This window comes from Peromyscus californicus, unplaced genomic scaffold, assembly GCF_007827085.1.
Source record: "Peromyscus californicus insignis strain IS unplaced genomic scaffold, ASM782708v3 Scaffold_5__1_contigs__length_169319896, whole genome shotgun sequence".
Classification (NCBI taxonomy): domain Eukaryota; kingdom Metazoa; phylum Chordata; class Mammalia; order Rodentia; family Cricetidae; genus Peromyscus; species Peromyscus californicus.
In genome coordinates this window covers 28,956,010-28,970,739 of record NW_026294573.1, presented here as the reverse complement: position 1 = coordinate 28,970,739, position 14,730 = coordinate 28,956,010, and the positions used below count along the sequence as shown (strand labels likewise).

General features: G+C 50.7%; 1 long non-coding RNA gene across 2 annotated transcripts; it reads left to right on the top strand.

Moving 5' to 3' along the window:
* Positions 1 to 5,640: 5,640 nt before the first annotated feature.
* Positions 5,641 to 11,721, top strand: LOC128096757 (uncharacterized). Of its 2 annotated transcripts, XR_008213739.1 has the most exons (3): positions 5,641 to 6,038; positions 6,500 to 7,784; positions 11,149 to 11,721. It is a non-coding gene; the product is annotated as an uncharacterized LOC128096757 (long non-coding RNA). The 2 variants fall into 2 exon arrangements; XR_008213738.1 differs by lacking the exon at positions 5,641 to 6,038 and having other exon boundaries at positions 6,053 to 7,784.
* The last annotated feature ends 3,009 nt before the right edge of the window (positions 11,722 to 14,730 follow it).

Below are 14,730 nucleotides of genomic sequence, written 5' to 3'. Positions count from 1 at the left end.
CATTTTTGTTAATCTATATGTTGCCACGTGTTCCATGCCTTTTCCTGTGTGCCATTACATGCTGCTCCATGGATGGTTGGCATCTCCTGACTCAGCCTTCCTCTTCCCAGAATTCTCCTTGTCTGTTTATCCCACCTATACTTCCTGCCTGGCTACTGGCCACTCAGCGTTTTATTAAACCAGGGTACAAAAGCATTATCCCACAGCAATTGTATGATTCCTTTTATATGAAATATCTTGATCCATGGAAATCATTCTAGTGATTGCCAGGGATGGGAGAAGAGGGAAGAGGGAATAACATCGTAATGGGAAGGGGGAATACCAATGTTGGGAAACACGATAGTAGTAAACAATTAGCAAATATGTTTCGTGCCATTGAATTATATACCACAAAATAGTTAAAATGGCAGCATTTATATTATGTACATTTTGCTGCAATAAAAATAATTGAAGAGAGAGAGAGATAATGTCAATGGAACCTGTAGTCATGAACCTGGTCCCCAGCAAGTGTGACAGGAGCTGTTTCTGATTGGTACCTAAAAACCCTCATGTGCTAGACAGCTTTCCATGCTGTGACTGGATTGCTGAGAAAACTGAAGGGCGGAGGGTGTTTAGGCTCGCAGTCTCAGGGAAGGCTGGCTGCCTGGCTTCAGGCCTAAGATGGAAAAGAACATCATGGGAGGAGCCTGTGGAGGTGGAGGCTGCTCACCACGGGCATTCAGGAAAGGGACCAAGAACGCCTGTTCTGTCCAGCTTCCTCCTCTTCTTACATCTGAACCCCCAGCTGAAGAGATGGTGCCACCCATATTTATGGCAGGTGTTTTTTACCTTCAACTACTGCACCACATATCAGTTGTCTCTGAAATGCCCTCACAGACACGTGCAGAAGTGTCCTTTCCTAGTCTTCCAGGTATCTTCCAATCCAGTCAAGGTCAGTCACTCCACCCCCACATCAACGCCCACCTGATACCATAATGTCAAACATACAGGGGCTTTCCTAAACACTAGACTTCAGTCATGGGGCAAGGACTGAGGACCAATAGGACACTAAGGACCCCGGGAGGTCCAGTTCTCACCTAGGACAGACTGGAGACTGACAGGACTCAATGGGCCCAGCAGCTTCTTTGATACCTTTCTCCACACCTGTACCTCCAAAGTGTGCCCCCTCCTCCCCGAATCTCACCACAGGCAAGAAAAGAAAAGAGAAGAAATGTTTGCTCCAGTCCACAACAGACCTAGCCTGCCCAGCCACCTGTCACTCTCTTGGGAAGGAAGGCTCCCTTGTGCCAGGAGCAGCTGACCTGTCCAGCATCATAGCATGCCCAGAGATGGTCATCAGAGATGAGCATCAGAGAGAGCATCCAGAGAGCAGGGGGCAGAGCCTGGAGCGCTGTCTCTGTGTGGTGAAGCATCCAGCCTCAGCACAGCGGCTGATGAGTGTCTTTATCTCCAGGCCAGCCCACCCAGGTACGGGATGGCCATGGGCAGAGGATGCAATGGGCTGAGCCACACAACACAGGTCTCTTCTCAGCAGCAACAGGGACAAGTCCCAGCACAGGAAGGGACTTTGTGGGAGACCTTGGGCTGGTGCTAAGATCAGAACAAGGAGGGCCATTGTACTCCCTGGCCTGATCAGGTGATCAGTCTTAGCTAGCTTCCTTCCCTCCCTCCCTCCCTCTCTCCTTTCTTCCCTCCATCCCTCCCTCTCTCTTCTCTCCTCCTTCCCTCTCTTCTTTCCTTCCTCCCTCCCTCACCCCCCTTTCTCCTTCCCTCCATCCCTCCCTCCCTTCTCTCTCCTCCCTCCCTCCCCTCCTCTTCCAGCTTAGGATGCTAGCAGGACTTTGAAGTCACCCTTGAGTGGAGAATGTGGGGTCCCTGTGACCCCACAGAGCCATAATGCCAGCCCTCTCACTTCCTCTTCCTAGTCAGTGGCCCTCATCTGGGATCAAGAACTCCCCTGACTTTCTCAGCTGAGATGAAAGATGGCCTGTGGTCCTGCCAGCCACCAGAGCCCTCTCCTTCCCTGCAAGAATGGTGGGGGCTTGTTTCCTTTCATTTCGAGTCTCCCAAAGTTAATTTAAAGTTTCTCTCTTTTAAATATGCCCTGGCTCCGCGCGAACAGCAGCAAGCTGCCCAAGGAAAGTGGAGGGAAAGAGATGATTGTCTCTGCAGATATTGTGGCCTTGTAAATGAAAAACCGTGTTCCCAGAAGAGCCCGAGGGAACAAGGAGAGTGCTCAGCATCAGGACAGGGACCTGAGAAGGAGGAGGGGGATCCCCGGGGGATCTGGGGGTGGGGAACCAAAACTCTAGTCTGTTAGTATTTGGCAGGAGGTAATTCCCTGAGATCCATTTTTTTTTTTAATATCACTCTGTCTTGGGGGTCAGGGAGACAAGGAGTTCCCTTCCCTTCCCTGAGTGTTGTCTCAGCCGAAGGAAATTTCCAGGTGACTTTAATTCTGGTCTCAACTGGGTTTTTCCTCCCTCTGACCGCATCACAGCAGGAAAGGAGCGGAGGCCTCTGCCCTCTTCCCATGGTGTCCTAGAAGGATGGCATAGAGAAAGGCCTGGTGGAAGGTTGTTCTTGGCTAGGCTTGAATCAAACCTCCAAACCATTGCCAACCTGGACCGGTGCCACATTCCAATCACCAGCATCATCACTATCTTAGCTGTGGCCCTTTCTCAAGGCCAGCTCTTGTGTCTGTCCCTAAGTCTGGGGAAACTGCAAAGGCTTCAGGACAGTGCCCTTCTGCTGATGTTGACTAGCATTCATTTAGTTTTTGGATTTGTTTTTGTTTTTTACCAAGAACCAGGTAGCTAGGTACTTATGGCGGTAAACGCCTGAGTACTGAGTATTCGGGAAGCCAAGGCAGGAAGATCTCTGTGCCCTCAAGGGCAGCCTGGTCTGCATAGTGAATTCCAAGCCAGCAAGGTTTTAATGTAGTGAGTCCCTACCATAAGAGCAAAACAAAGGGCCAGGCAGACCGAGACTGAGCTGGGGACTGGCTATTTCCATTGCATGTACTCCTTCCCTTGTGGCAGGGATTGCTCAGTTCAGGTCAATGGCCACGGGGCTGGGCTCTCCCTCAAGGTTTGGTTGTTGTTTGTTGCTGCCGTAGGGCCTGGATCTGTGGCCCAGGCTGTCCTTGAACTCACGAGCCACTTGCCTTCCCTCTGAAGCTCTGGGATGGCAGGCACGTGCGGCACCAGGTTTGTTTTGGGACGAGATGGGCCCTCTTCTTCCACAGCTACCCTGCCGGTCATTCTTCCCACGTGAATGACCTCCCACCTTCGCTGACACAGAAGTAGGGATGCCACGTCCGTGACTGTTTGGATGTGGCTCCCTGGTTAGTTGGTCAGGCCTTCCAAGGCTTCTTCCAGCTCTGCTATGTCTTGCTGAACTCCTCAGCCTCTGTGGTCCCTCCAGTGGGTTCAGGGGCCTCTTCATCCTCTCTGATCTTCTCGAATCTTCCTTACTATGATGAGCTGTTGGTATGATCATCTGGGGCTGGGGTTGGGGCTGGGGCTGGGTGGGCTTCCAGAGCCCCAGCTCTGGTCCTCCTTTGCTCTCTAAGTGTGAGCAGAGCTCTGCTTCCCTTTGAACCCAGTTTCTGAAACAGTAGAAAGACAGAGCCAACATGCCTCCAACTCATCACATCCTGGTCCAAAAGAGAGCGCTGCCTCCCTAGAAGCCAGCCAGGTCAGATCACATAGTTTCCCCTTGGCCTTTAGTCTAACTCTCCTTCCCATTTGCTTCTGCTGTCCCCAGGTGACCCCCTCATCTAGACCAATGGTGACCATACAAATATTTAACAAGGACAAAGATGCTCGGGCAAATGCTAGGAGCCCATGACTGCAGTACAGGGAAGCAGGGCTGCAAGGAGGGGCCCTGGGACAAAGGCTCTTGTCTGCATGCACTATTTTATTGTATCATCCACTGAAAGAACCCCAAGGCTCTGCTGTCCTTCCACCACCAGCAACCCATGCCCTACGTTAAAGATTTCTGGGACTTTCCCTGTCCTTTGTTGGATCCTAACTGATAACAACCATCCGACACCCCAGTCCCTCTCAGAAAAGTGAGTGTCTTTGTGTAGGGAAATACCCTGATAAGGCCCTGGGAGGGAGATAACATCCAGAGGGTTTGATTTGACAAGAGACAAGGAAGCAGGGGACTGCTACACTGTTTTGCTGGGGACACATGGAAACAGGAGATGGCGGAAAAGAGGGAGCGGAGGGGAAATTAAGAAAACAATGTACCAGGAGGAAGAAGCTCAGAGGGCGGGAATGGCTTGAGGGGCTTCTGGGAATGGAAAAAAATATATATATATGGGCTTTTACATGTGGCTTTCTGCAATATATAAATCCCTTCCTCTTCTGTCCTTTGAAAATGTTGCTACCCACAGAGACTTTGTGTGCCCAGCCACGCTTTGTTTTAGGGGTGAGACCAAAGTTTGTGGGTTTTTTTTTTAATGGGGCATAAAGAAAAGAATTGAGGTCCATGTCTGGGCTGACTGGGGGTGGGGGTTGAAAATGACACCAGTAGGGGGTAAGAAGATGCATAAATGGAGTTAATTCAATGCAAGCAGAAGGCGCCTCTCCAAATGACAAAGAGTCTAAATGACAAAGAGACAAAAATGGCCATGATTGACACTCTGCCCTGAGCAGGAAGGAGCTCACTCAGCTCACACCAGCCCTACCCATGGGGACTATAGCTATCCACCTGCTGTGGCCATGGACGTGGAGACACAGAATAGATTGATGACCCTGGCCTGGGGCAGAGCTGAGATTTGAACCCAGGCAGTTAGACTCCAGTCTGTACGTAATCGTGACAAATGCAAAGCCTCCCAGGGATCTGTGGGAGACTTGCGAGATTTTCTGTGTCCCTTGACTTGCACCTTCAGGGGCAGGAGAGGCCTGGCTATTTCTGGGTTCATCTATTTTCCATCAGTCTCTGACTAGTTTGGCGTTCCCCAGGGCAGGGACCTTGTTTTATTCTTCTGTGGCCTCAGATCTACCACAGAGCCTGTGTGGAGTAGGAAGTAGCCGGAGTTCAAGTTTATTGAGTGAATAAGTGGAGGAGAGGGCAGGAGGGCAAGACCCACCGGGAAACCAAAATGTTTTCTGGGCCAGGCAGGGGCTGAAACCAAGACAAGGAGACATTTGTTGACTCTGTCACCTCCCGTGTCCTTCCCCAGTGCTAATTCCAGAGCTTCTGCCACCTCCCAGGCAGGCGTGAAGCTGTGGCTCTTTCCTAATTGAGAAGGCAAACATCTTCTGTCTAGTCAAGGCAGCAACATCAAGGCGGGTTTGTGCAGGCGGGGCCGCGTGAGCTGGCAGCCCACCACACGCTTCCTTCCAAGCTGCTTTTCCTACCGCTGTCGCATTTAACTCTCCCTGTGTTTCAGAATGTAAATGCCACCCTCTTTGAAGGCTCCCCAAAGAGAATGCTGCTGTCTCAACAGAGGTGGCTCTGGTGGGAGGTGCAGCGGGGGACGAGGGGCTCTCTAGAGCAGAGAGCATTCATCCCCCCACTCTTGTCTCTCCCGGGTCTGTCCCCGCATCTTTGATTTCATTTTCATGTGATAAAAATTGAGATGTACAACCCTTGTCTCAGCTAACACAGGCGGCAGTCAACTGGAAAGCGCTTTGTTCTCTGGAGTGGGAGGGCCACAGCAGGAGACAGGCTCTTGGGAAGTGTCCCTGGGGGACTCTAGGGACAGGAGTCTCTCCTTGATCATCCTGGCTCTATGGGCCATGCACACTCACACACACATAGGAAACATCACACACACACACACACACACACACACACACACACACACACACACACACATAATGTGTCCCTTTCCCCAAGACCAGGCTCCCATTGACAAAAAACTAGATGTCCAGATCTGCCCCAGGTTCAGCTACATCTGATGGACGAGTGGGACACAAGATGGCCTGATGTCCCTCTATGATGATCTCTGATGACCTCTGCAAAGAGCTGGCCTCCCTGGAGCAGAGCACTGCTGTGAGGAATGACTGAGCTCTGAGGACGAGGTAGGAACCGGAACACTACTATACGCTGTGTCAGGGTTCTAGTCAAAAGATGGCGGCATCCTGGCCTAGAGCCCTAGTATTCGTAAGCAGAAAGGCTGGGGCTACAGCTGAGGGAGTGTTTGACTGCCCCACAGAAAACCCTGGTTTCAATCCCTAGTACCACCGAAAAATAAAATATAAAAAGTCACGTGTGGCGGTACCTGCCTGTAATCCTAGCACACACTCCAATTCGGGGACAGTCTAGTCCCCCAGGACAAGTACCAATGTGCAGATATTGTTCTTCATGTGGGAACCTACCTTCTTCCTGGGGTCTCTCTAATATCATCTTAAGCAGAGAAGAGAGCTACTTGCTGAAGCTCTGGGAACATCAAGAGAGGCCACGTCCTTGATGCTTCTGGAGCTAAAGCTAAGAACAGGTGGAGACTCCCGGAGTGTGGATAGAGACTTTCCTTCTCCTGTAGGAAGGATGACTGCCCATCACTAGTGCGGACCAAGATGGTGAGGTGAGGATGGACCCTCCACCGAGGATGCCCCCAATGTCCTTTGCCACTCCGAGATCCTACAGCTCCATGAAGGTGCAGCATGTGGTCCCCAGCCCACGAGTCTCACACTTGCAGCTGCGTGCTTTTCTATGATATGAATATTGAAATGTCATCTGATTGCATTATACGTCACCAGTGGGGGTATAAAGAGGAAAAAAAACCTACGGGTCCTGCGCGGCACCTCTCCTTGGATGTCTTACAGGACCCAGAAAAACAACATCAGCCCTAGGCATAGCTACTACGGGCCTGCTTCTCCCTGACACTCTTCCACCTCCCTGCCCCTGGCAGCACCTAGGACTGGGGGTCCCAGGAATGGGAGTCACATGGTCAAAGGCGTGGGGCCCAGTCACCCCAGGTTTTTCCTCACTTTGAGAGTTTCATCCACTTCGTGGTCAGAAGCGTCTTCTATTGCTGCTGCTGTTGGTTGGTTTTGTTGTTTTGTTTTGAGACACTACACAGAAGGCTGGCTGGTCTGGAACTTAACTGTGGACAATCTAGGCTAACCTCGAACTTATGGCACTCCTCCTGCCTCAGCCTCCCAAGTGCTGGGAACTGCAGGTGTGCACCACCACACCTGCCTTCGTGAGTTCTTTTTATGACCCTTCTCCATCATCTACCCAGCTTTCCCTCTTCGTGGAGACCCCAAGCTAGAAGCAGACAGTAGCATATACTCTCCCCAGTGTTCTCCTTCTCCCCTCCTCCCTAGCTAACCATCTCAACACCCCAGCACTCTGGCTGAACCAGGAGGAAGAAACAGCACTGCGTGCATGGCTGTAATGGAGGGGCCTCTAGACAGAGGATCGATGACTGTAACCAGGCAGCGGGGCAAGGGGGGGGGGGATTAGCAGCATGCCTCCAACCCCTATTTGCTCCTGCCTTCTATTTTCCTAGCCCGTGTACCCAGTGGTCACAAAAAAGGCAGAGGCAGAGGAGCCCCTGGGGGTCAGAGGACGGTACAGACAGATGAAGAACAGCCACATACCCAGCCCACGTTAACCCTGACTCTCTGCTGGTGCCTCTGCCCCATTCTCTCAGGCGATAAGTGAACTGCTCTGTTTTCTCATCCTAAAGAATTGCGCCAACTGGGAGCACTCACCGCTGTGGCTCCTGCAGGCACCCTGCCCTCAAGATTGCATTCTCCAGCTCACATAGCCCAGCAAGGCACTGCCCCCAAAGAAAGACCTCTGAGGGATCCGTCAGGCTGGTGAGTCATCAGTTTGTCTGTCTGTGTGCCTGCAGTGTGCCTGCAGGGTCTCCAAATGGCTGTGCACAGGTGTTCACACCAGCCTGTGAGAGTGCCCACATGTGCGTCCTTGTGAGTGTGTGTGTAACATCTTGGCTACCAGTGCATGAAGGAGAGAAGTGTGCCCCTAAGGAAGGGATTGCCAACCTGTCTCAGAAACCTCTGCCCAGGTTTGGAAACAAAAAGGATGGCCTTTGGCTCCTGTCAGGCTCCTGGCGGCCTGGGTGGCATCTGAAGCCCAACTCCTCACATTTATTCCCCAAGGAAACATGGGTCACTCCCTTGGGCCCCTTCTGCAGCCCCTGCAAGGCTGCTCTTTCCCATTCAGAGCCAGCCAGGGTTCCAGCGGCCCCTCCTCCTGCTCTGGAAGTTGTGCCTCCAGCTTGAGGGACAGTTCTGGCTGGCCTGCAGGACAGGGATGGCTGCTCCTCCCAGTCGGTGCCCGCCATAGTCCTCTGGACTCTACCCCAAGGACCCAGGCAGCAAAGGAGCTACTAACAAAGGCATCCCGCTGAGGCCTGAGGTTCTGCCTCCAGGAGCCACTTCTCAGCTAAATACCAGCCTCTCAATGCTTGGCGATGACCTTTTGAAGCCTCCATTGGCTGCCTTGGTATTTAGAGAACAGCCTAGTCTCTGGGGAACCAGGGAAGGAATACTTACTGCTTCAGAAGGCCAGCCCCCAAAGAGAAGAAAGAGGAAAAGCTAGCCCCTTCTTCCTGAGGCAGGTACAGCCCTCAGCCGAGGTTCTTCTGCCCTCCAGCAGGACTGCCTTGTCAACTGCCCACAATGCTATTTTAACAACCTTACCCAGGGTCTCCAAATGGCTGTGCACAGGTGTTCACACCAGCCTGTGAGAGTGCCCACATGTGCATCCTTGTGAGTGTGTGTGTGTGTGTGTGTGTGTGTGTGTGTGTGTGTGTGTGTGTTTCAAAAGGAAGTGAGCTTCCTCTTTCCTGAGCATGGACAGATAGGGCTATGGGTATGGACACAGACTCACAGGTGTGGGTTAGTACTATTTGTGTCTGTCCATGTCTGTGTGTCTGACTGTGTCTGTGTCTTTGTCTCTTTGTGTCCCTGTCTGTCTGTGCCTGTGTCTGTGTCTGTCTGTCTGTGTCTGTGTCTGTCTGTCTGTGTGTGTCTGACTGTGTCTGTGTCTGTGCCTATGTCCATCTGTCTGTGTCTGTGTGTGTCTGTGTGTGTCTGTGTATCTGTGTCTGTGTCTGTGCCTGTGCCTGTGCCTGTGCCTGTGTCTGTCTGTCTGTCTGTCTGTCTGTGTCTGTGCCTGTGTCTGTGTGTCTGTCTGTCTGTCTGTGTCTGTGCCTGTGTCTGTGTGTCTGTCTGTGTCTGTGTTCTGTCTGTGATTGTGTATGGTGAGAAAGTGAATGGGCTGCTGCATGTGTCAGCGAGGGGGAGGACCAGAGGTTCTGATCATGTGTTTGTGCACGAGGGTCACAAGTGCACTTATGCACACAGAAGGCACATGACCAGAGGTTCTGATCATGTACTTGTGCATGAGGGTCACAAGTGCACTTATGCACACAGAAGGCACATGATCAGAGGCTCTGATCATGTACTTGTGCACGAGGGTCACAAGTGCACTTATGTACACAGAAGGCACAAGCTCTGAGTGTGATTCTCATTTGGCTGAGTCATGAGGGATGCAGGCTCACTCCTGCAGTGAAGAAGTAGTCTCTCCAGGGATCTTGTAGGGGTTACATGGGGTGGGGGACACTGTATGCAACAGCCTATCATATGGACTCCCACCCCAGGCTTCTAGGCTCATATCTGTCTACTCCAACCCCCTAGTATCTAGTTTCTCCCTCCACCTGACTGTGTGGTGACAAGGAGATTTCCAAGTTGATGAGTGTGGCCCTCTGGAGCCCTGCTGGACTCCATGTTGCCCACTGTACCTTCGGTTCGCTGGGGATACCTGGACTTAGCAGGTTGATGTCATGCCCAAGAGCTGTTCTAGCAAGTCGTGGCAAGCAGCCCATGCCCAGCACAGTGACACCCCAGAGTGGGCAGGCCCCAGGAACAGAGTAGAATTAATTAGCACAGTTACCAGAAGCTCAGGCTAAGTGGAGCACAGAGACGGTTCCAGAGCCACAGGGCAAACAGTGGGCCGTGATAGAAGAAGTCTAGCCATGCCACTGACCTGCAGCAATACTGTATTTTCCAACTGGAGATTGAACTGTGGGTACTACAGGGTACCCAGAGTTCCCCATCAGCGCCAAACCCTCAGCCAGCATGGTCTCCCAGCAGCTCTAGTTGGGCAGATCTTAGAAGTGAAGCTGCCTTTGGGAGAAGGATTCTCCATCACCCTAGGTGACGCTGGCTCCCCTGGAGCAGCTCGTACCCAGTAACCTGTACTCCAAGAGCAGAAAAGCCCAGAGCCTTTGCACCCTTCGAGATAACACTGAATGGCCATCCCAGGTCCAAAGGGGCCCTTCAGGGCCAACCGAAGCCTTTATGGCTACTGTAACACCGAGAACCGAGCTCTGAGCAATGCTGGTCCTTCCACTCCCTTGAATACAGGAGCATCCCAGGTAGACTTCCTGTCACCGAATCTCCATTTCAAAGGAGGATGTTCATAGATGGAGGAAGTTGACCTAGAAGGCATCTGTCAGATAAATATAGGTACCCAAGGAGGTGGCTCTTGGGCCAGTGAGTACAGCCAGAGAAGAGAGGAAGAAAAAGAAGAAGGGAGAGAGATGAGCAGGGGACCAAAGATGGACCTCTGCAGAGCCAGGATTCAGACAGAGACCAGTTCACCTGAGAGACAAGAGAAAACCACAAATCCTTTTGTCAGAAAGTCAAGAAGGGAGTGGCTAATAGCATCAGACTCTAGAGCAGTGGTTCTCAATCTGTGGGCTGTGACCCCTTTAGGAGGGTCAAATGACTCTTTCACAAGGTCACCTAAGACCATCATCTGCTTATCAGATATTTACATTGTGGTTTATAACAGTAGCAAATTATAGTTATGAAGTAGCAACAAAAATAATTTTATGGTTGGGGGTCACCACAGCATGAGGAGCTGTATTAAAGTCACAGATTTAGGAAGGTTGAGAACCACTGATCTAGAGAGTGGCCCAATAGCATGACCAAAGGTAAAAATCACCATAGGGCTAGCGGAAGGATGTACCTGGTGACTTTAAAACCAGAGCAGTCCCCAGAGACAGCGGCCTGGAGAGGCGTGATACCAGAGTGACTGTAAGTGTGGGAAACAGAGGCGTCTTAAGTCATGCTTGGAAGAGGACAAATCAGGAAGAAAGATGTCATAGTGTCTGCAAGTGATGCTGTTAATTTCGTCATCATTGTTTTTCAGATTGGAGGCAGTTGAGCGCAAATCTGGAGAATTTTCCAGCCAGAAGGCTAGATCCATTCACGGCCCCCAGAGAGATCTCAATATCTGCTTGTGTGGGTTTCCTTGTGCCAACAGCAAAATTGATCATCCTAACCACTTAAACAAGAGTGATCCATTACTTTGAACTAAAAGGACGCTTGTCAACTACGGGAACACCCTACATGAGTTAAAACACCGGCAGCTGGCAGCAGCCTCAGCGGACTGTTGGGATCTGCTTGAAGGTGTCCTGCATTTGGTCATTATTGCAGCCATGGTTAATCTGTCATTTGGCCTTGGAGGGCATCCCAGAACCAAAACCCAGAGTCCACTGTACAGCGAGGTGACACAGGACCTTTGGACCCCATGCCAAGGGCTCCCAAATTGTCCTGGTTTGGGTCAGTGCTGTAGTTTGGGTGGACTAGAAGATGGGCTGGCTCAATAGCCCAGGCAGGCATGTGGCTCATTTGTTCTTGCCAAGGAGGAGTGTTGTGGCCAGGCAAGGAATAACTCTGAGATTCGCTGCCATTGCAACCCTGAAAAAAAAAAAAAAAAAGGCTAGACAGAGGAATAAATATGTGCCTGGGCTCTGTTAGCCCCAGGAAGACTAAGTGTGAACCCTGCCTCAAGGCTGCATCTGCTGCAGAGATTTAGACCTGATTTACACATCTGTGCTTTCCTGATGATCATAAAAGAAGCCTTTTAGGATGTGAGCCAGGGTTGATATTGCAGATACATATATTCATCAGGAAACCCAACTCTTCTTATTCTGTTTTGACAAGCACAGCTTCTACCTTCAGGGTCTCCTTGTGGCCCAATATGCGGAAAGAGCGCCAGCCATTACGACTGCATTCCAGGCATGAGGAATGAGGACAAGAACAAAGGACAGACCCCTCGTTTTAATGATACTTTAAAAAAAATGGTCCTTGTAACACTTTTACCAACTTAATCATTCGCAAAATTTAATCACGAAGCCCCATCTAACTGCAAGGAGGCTGAGAAACAGACTCTTATCTAGCCAGGTTACTAGGTTGTGCTGGCTAGTGTACGTCAACTTGACACAAGCTAGAGTTATCAGAGTGGAGGGAGCCTCAGCTGAGAAAAATGCCTTTGTAAAATCTGGCTATAGGCAGGCCTGTAGAGCATTTTCTTAATGAATGGTCAAGGGGGAGAGCCTAGCCCATTATGGGTAGGGTCACCCCTGGGCTGGTGGTGCTGGGTTCTATAAGAAAGCAGACTGAACAAGCCATGAAGAGCAAGCCAGTAAGCAGCACCCTTCCATGGCCTCTGCATCAGCTCCTGCCTCCTGCATCAGGATCCTGCTCTGCTTGAGTTCCTGCCCTGACTTTTTTTGATGATGAACAGTGATATGGAAGTGTAAGCCAAATAAACCCTTTCCTCCCCAAGCTGGTTTGGTCATGGTGTTTCATCACAGCAATAATAACCTTAAGAGAGGTCAAATAAAATAAAACAAGGGCTATTCATGTAGAGGTAAGAGACAGGATGGTGGAATGATCTACTCTTGTGCCTCTCCTAGCCTGTGACCTGGGACAAGTGCCCTGAGCCCTCTGGGCCTCGGTTTTCTAAACTTCAAAGCAACAATAAACGTCCTTTCCTCCTTCGCTGGTGTCACTACTGGAGGTGTAAAATCATGCACCAAGAGCATCAGTGGGGTGAGCAGTTGGGAGTGGTGGGGAGTAGGGCTCATCAGAGCTGCAGAGGGAGATCGCTATTCAACTCTGGCCTTTTGTGAAGACTGTCTCATTTTTTAAAATTATTTATTATGTATATAGTGTTCTGTCTTCAGGCCAGAAGAGGTCACCAGACCTCATTACAGATGGTTGTGAGCCACCATATGGTTGCTGGGAATTGAACACAGGACCTCTGGAAGAGTAGCCAGTACTCTTAACCACTAAGCCATCTCTCCAGGCCTCGTCTCATTTTTTAAGGGTAATAAAAATTGGGGTGTTATATATCAAACCTCTCTAATTTCAAATTTTCAATAATTCGCTATTTCAAAAGCCTGTCAAAGTGGATATATGCACAGCTCAGCACATGTGGTTCTGTTTGAGGGACCCTGGGGTGTGAAATGTTCGGGCCCTGGGACAGTAACACTAGTCTCAAGACCCTCGATTTCTTTGGGGTATGATAAACACTGTTTCCCTGGTGGCAAAGGCTTGTGTGGGCAAAAGGCAACATGTACTGCCCGGGCTTGTGTCTCTGAGTGTGCATACCTGTGTGCTAGCAAGTCCCACAGGCCATTGCATTCCACCACCTGCTTATCACAGAGCCGGACTGCAAGTCTAAAGCCAATAAGCCTTCCGTGGGGTGCTTAGTGCTCGCTGCACGCACTGTCTTCCGTCAAGCAAACAATTGGAGCAAATCAACCCAAGTTTGCGTAGGAGACCTGGGTGGCCAGCTGCAATTTAGATGTGTATGTGCCTCTAGCCACGTGACTTGGCCTAAATCCTTCCGTAAACAACAGTGGACAGTGATGGTGGACATGCTAAACTCCCACACAGTTCTCGTGTGTGTGTGTGTGTGTGTGTGTGTGTGTGTGTGTGTGTGTGTGTGCGTGTGTGTAGTCTTCAGTAGTCTTTTGGACCCGAGCTCTCCTACAGACTTAGTTGGCCCCTCCTGCTCACTAGCTTTTACATCTAGACTCCCTGCCTGGCCATCCCAACAGGAGATGGAGGAGATGCTCTGTGGACTGGCCTCTGCACATCCCAATCTCTCTACAAGCATCTTTGGAAACCTCATTGCCTTCCAACCTGGCGCTATCTCCATGCCAAGACCCAGCCCAGCTTCGTCTCCAGAGTGACTTCCTTGCACAGAAGTGATTTAAAGGACTAATCCATCATCAATGGAACTTTGAGGTTACATCTTGACCTCTGGACCAGATGCAGGGGGCAACCCAGAGACGGGGGAAGTTATCGCAGGGATTAAGCAGAAAAGTCCATACCATTTCTTCTGATCTCCACTATCGTATTCTAACACACATGCCTCACAGTTTTAGTCTCCCCTTCCTTTCTCAGCTCTAGCTAGCACTTCTCCCTTTTATAGGTAACATACCCATCTCTGATTCCACAAATCCTACTAACTGTTGTCTCACCTACCCACGTGTTTGCTGTTCAAACCTCAGGAAGCATCCACCCCCAAAGCCGATCTGTTAGTACTCCTCTGGGCCAATGGGGCCAGGCGTTGAAGGTTCCTTTATCCCACTTCCCGTCTCGCCTCACATTCACGATCTGCAGTGATGGCCATGCCTGGGCTCAGGAGGGTCTGTGATGGTGCCACCTTTCCCCAAGGCCCTGGACCCCTGGACAGGACTGGATTTTGTTCACATGTCTCAAAAAGGAGCATTTGCGAGGATGGGTCTGTGGGTAATGACACTACCACAAAACTTCACGTTTAAAATCATCTTAGACTGGATGTATTCTATCTGGCCAACATGGCCCCAGGGAAAGTGGTATTGAGTTTTCCAGGCCCAGGGTATGTGTTGGTGGCTGGGAAACATCTGCTCTGACAAAGCCATCTCAAAACCTAAAGCAGGGTGGGCAATCTTCT